At 36.4% G+C, this 5,042-nt stretch overlaps 1 long non-coding RNA gene across 1 annotated transcript; it reads left to right on the top strand.

Moving 5' to 3' along the window:
* Nucleotides 1-463: 463 nt before the first annotated feature.
* LOC121427644 lies at nt 464-3,565 on the top strand. The gene is made up of 3 exons (XR_005971708.1): nt 464-504; nt 3,100-3,219; nt 3,550-3,565. It is a non-coding gene; the product is annotated as an uncharacterized LOC121427644 (long non-coding RNA).
* The last annotated feature ends 1,477 nt before the right edge of the window (nt 3,566-5,042 follow it).

The raw sequence follows: 5,042 nt of genomic DNA, 5'->3' as shown, positions 1-5,042 counted from the left end.
AAAAGACAACGAAAATAAAAAAGAAAATAACATAGAGAACAGGAAAAAAAAGTGAAGGGATCAAAAACTTTTTTCATAGATTCCAAGATCCAAGGAAAACAGTGGCATGCACTCACGCCATCATGGTTTCCAACCCAGAACCAATCGAGAGGAAAAAGACACCCCTGATTTGGTTTTAATTCACCCCCACCCATATCGGGATGTGTATTTATCTTGGCGAAGAAGTCCCCTCCCCCATATTTTGTCATAATTTATCCCCCCCCCATATGCTTTGGCGAGAGGGGCCGCTTGGCTGCTTGCCAGGTAGCTCTATTATACGTGTTGTTCTCGCACTACGCACGCGCGAACGTCTAACCGCCAAGTGCAATATTTGAAAAAGAAAACTCGATCTACCGGTACTACCGTTTTGCTGTTGATAAGTCCGTCGATAATTCATCAAAAACTAAAGGAACACGGGTCAGATTCGGACAGCGACTTCAAAGTCATTTGTAGAAGGCTATAACAGTAAGTTCTATAACAATTTTCTTTGATTTATTTCTCAAATTGTCTCAAAATGTTAGATGTCGTTGTACTGCCACGACATGCACGACCACTGCACTGCCACCGTCACTGCCCCGTTGGCGCTGGCCGCTGCTCTACGGGCCGGGACGTGGCTTTGACGATAGGGAGTGCTTATGGTTTATGCTTTGTATTGGCAGAGTTAAGATCGGCGAGCATTGAATAGTAATTCGCTCATATTGCCTGATGTTTATTGTCAATGTTTTACAAAAACCATCTCTGAATACATTGAATTCGTGAATGAATGATTTGTTAATGCTAATGTCAAGACTGTCAAAGTTTTAATTGTGAATAAATAGACCGTTACTGCACACGTTAATTTACTGAAATTGAAAACTTGCCGACAAATATTGCTTTGAAATTAGGCCTATAATTTGTTGTTGTTGATAGATGTTGGTAAATGAGATAAAATGGAGGTGAAACATGGTAAGGGTCCTAAAGTTTAAAAAATGATAAAGGCTACGCAGGTCTATAACTTTGCTACACTGTACACACCACTCATTGCACATACTATTTCAATGGTAAAATGTGCACTTTGTGTGTGGAACTGTGACTGGACGGAGTGACAAACGATTCCTATTCAATTTTTCTACAGAGGCTGCAATAAATATGCAGAGAAAACTGGCGCTAATGCAGTTTTGCACCGGCCGATTACCAGCATACCTCATCACCAAAACTTGTTCCCAAATGTCATGACAGGTCTCTCAGTCACATTTCGATGTTAATATACCCACCGTTTTTCAAAATATTGGGAATGGCTGTATTTAGTCTTCGATCTCGACGTCGTTGATCTAATCCGTAGACATCACTTCGCGGATCTCTCGGATTCGCCGTAATATTTATATGGACTGAAGTTAGCAACCAAATCATGCTAACATGTGGCAAACAAACTGCCAGCATGCCGCATGCGAATCTTTTGATCGCATAACTTCGGTCCATATCAACATGACGGCGAATCCAAGCGATCCGCAATATTTTGAAAAGTGGTGGGCATATTGTGTATTGATCTCAAAATGTGTGTAGACAATTCTGGTGGGGAGTTTTGCTTGAAGTTGCATGCACAACGAACAATTGTCCATAGACTGTGTACAACGGATAGATCGTCTCCGCACAGCGATTCGAAGACCGCTGATTGGTCAATAGCGCAGATCACGTCATGACCACGTGGTCCCAAAAATAATTCCTTTGGACTGCGTGCGGAAGTATCGATAACGATATCCGGTCATGTTGTGTACATGGTAAATGGTCTTGGTTCGTGATCGGATCGCTCCGGTATCGATCGAAAATTATCGAAACTGCAATTTCATGCATATTCACGCGACGCTCCAAAACCCGGAAGCCAATTGACTTTATGCACGTTGCGATAGACTCTACAAATTCCAAGGAACACGATGACATATAGACGCTAATTCGTAAGATTTTGACGGAAAAGCAAGAAGTATTCAAAATTCGCTTACCTGTGCGGTATCGGTGAGAAAATAGATCCTCCGAGAATACCTTTCATAATTCATATAAAATATAGGAAAATTGAAATTCTAGGTCGATTTTGGTACGAGGTGATAGGGAATTGCACACTTGTTTTGGTGGAATTCTGTGTGGGGAAACAAAAGGCTTGCACTGCGCATGCTTACTATATTTTCATTCATAAATTGGTTCTCGGCAGTGGCTGGATGACGTCATGTAATAAGCAAAAATGTACACGACCGCTACGTTCACGCTCCGCTATCCGTTGTACACAATTGTTCACTGTGAGTTGGCTGGTGTGAAACTGCATTAGTGCCGGAGGGTATTCTTAGATCCTTTCATGGGGCTAGGCATATCAATTTTTAAAGTAAATTTTATCCTCTTTTAAAGTTAAGTTTGTCCTGTGATCACATTTTATCTGTTTTTATTTATTTACTGATCAAAACTTGCCTAAAAAACATCTGGAGTTCATCCACTGGCATATGATTGTCCATGAACGGATCCATGATTTCTCAAAGGGGGTAGTGGGGCACATTTTCCCAAGGAAACTTTAAATAACAAGCAAACCAAAAAGGAGATCCTCTTGTATGAGACAATATTTTTAATATAAATATTTGCTGTAACTTTCGAAGGGGGGGGAGAACACTTGTGTAAGAAAGCCACATTTTTATCAAACACATCAACTATTGCTCTCAAGGTGGGGGCACAGGTCAAATGTGCCCACTTGGATCTGCTTCTGCGATTGTCAATACCAGAAAAATGGAATTTATGTCATCGATTACCCTCTTGAAAATTGCTGCTCTAGAAATTTGATTTCAGATGACATAGCTATTACTAGTATAAAGCATGCACAGTTATAATACAGCCTTGTCTGAACTACGCTGAAATACTATCACATTTCCTTATTTTTATCCTAAATTCTGGGCTGGTAATCAGAGGTCCATGAAAAATATCTTTAACATTAAAGTTCTAAGATCATTATTTTTCTATTACTACATTAGTATTCTATTTTTGTTTGTATCTGCACATACATGCAGATTTTACAACACTTAAATTGATTTTATTTCATTTTCAAAGTTTGGACGACGGATACACTGGATGATAAGGTAGATGATCCAGCCTTATCTTGGAATGACACGACGGGTGTTGAACACAGAAAACGTACCGTGTACAAGAAACAATTGGAGTTTATGAAAGGTAGGTGTGTAAGAATTTTCTTCAGTAGAAAAAAATGCAAAGCTTCATGAGATAAAACATTGGGGCAACCTCCTATTATATAATAGGTTATTGTCTACCCATCTATGGTTAAACATAAATTTATTTATCATATTTTACAAAATGTTTTGTTGATATTTGTTAATTGGTATCATTCAATTGAATGGTAGAGTATACTGCAAATTTCTCAATATATAAAAAAATATATGAACTTCTAAAGAAAGCTTACACACATGACAAGCATTCATATTTTGAACCCTTAGCTAATATACTGTCCTTTGCATTGTTTTCATCCAATATTTCTTATTACAGCTTCAAGGAATTAATCCTGCCGGGTACCCATTCATTTCATCTGGGTCTAGTGATGCACAGTGTGGATGAAATTCGGGCTGAAGGAAAACACACCATGGCTAGGACTCAAATTCACGACCCTCTGTTTGAAAGGTGAGAGTCAGAACCACTAGACAACGACGTTCCCAGCTGATGTCATATCCCCACTTGTTCTTTTGTATTTTATTACAAGAAGTCGCGCTAATTTACATTTTGTCCTCCGAGAACTATAAAAAATGGAGTGAAAATTTATTTCAAAGACATGTCCAACCTAACAAAAAAGTTGATTTGATTAAAAAGAGAAAAATCAAACATAAAAATCGGATGAAAAATAAGAAAGGTATGACATTTTTAAGTTTCGCTCAATTTCACTTAATAGTTACATGCACATCCAGGTCGGTATGCAAATGAGGGAACTGATGACATCACTCATTCACTTTTCTTTGTTTTTTAAATATGAAATATTATAATTTTCTCCTCATTGTCCTATGAAATAAAGTTTTATTTTTATTTTTTATTGTCAAATCTGTAAAAAAATTGAAATATTGTACAATTCAAACAATGAAAACCAAAATAAAAAGTGAGGGTCTTATTTTGCATCCGATTTAGATGAAATATTTTGCATGATGCTTGCCTGATTTTCTCTGTTGATTCAAAACAATCTTTTCTGTGGTGGACTAGACCTTTAATGTGAAGATATGCATTGCTGGAAATAATGATATGATACTTGGGACATATCATACACACATGTATGAAAATATGAAATAATTATTTCATTTTATAGAATAAGCCTAACAAATATTCCTGACGATCGTGTGTACATTGGGTTAATTTTTTACCAAAATGTTGTTAAATTTCAAATTCAATAACTTTTTTATTATCAGATTTTAATGAAATTTTCAGCATGATCCTTTTCTGATTCATTCTCTCCCTACCAAAATCTCCCCTTTTCTCATGCTTTCTTTCTATGGTCCCCTTCATTCTCCTTATAACTATGTTATATGTAAAGTGTAACCGGTCGTCCAACCAATTTGATTGAAGGGCTAGAGGTACTCGAGACTGAAAGCTATGTGATATAATTCAAAGTGTACATCAGACAAACAAAAAACACTGAAAATCTCATCCAAATTTGTTTAGGATTAACAAAGTTTTGACGAATTAAAGTTGTTATTTTTTGCTAAAACTGTTCTCTGCAAGTCCTCATGAATATACAAGATCACAATTTATATATTTTTTGTATTATATGAATTTAAATTTTGTCCAAGCTCGGTTGTAAAAAATTACGATTGACTACTGATTTACTGTGTAAGACAATATAACACAACAAAAATAGACAGAAAAGAAATAAGTGGGTATCTTGTATATATTATTTTCTATATATTTTGCAAAAAAGGTCTCTATTTTTCTTCTGTTTTTTAGTTTTCCAAATTGAATAATTTTCTTTCCTTATTTTCCTTATATTTTTTTTCTATGTG

Source organism: Lytechinus variegatus, chromosome 14 (genome assembly GCF_018143015.1).
Source record: "Lytechinus variegatus isolate NC3 chromosome 14, Lvar_3.0, whole genome shotgun sequence".
NCBI lineage: Eukaryota > Metazoa > Echinodermata > Echinoidea > Temnopleuroida > Toxopneustidae > Lytechinus > Lytechinus variegatus.
Note: the sequence above shows the minus strand (reverse complement) of the source record. Positions and strands in the feature narration are given on the sequence as shown.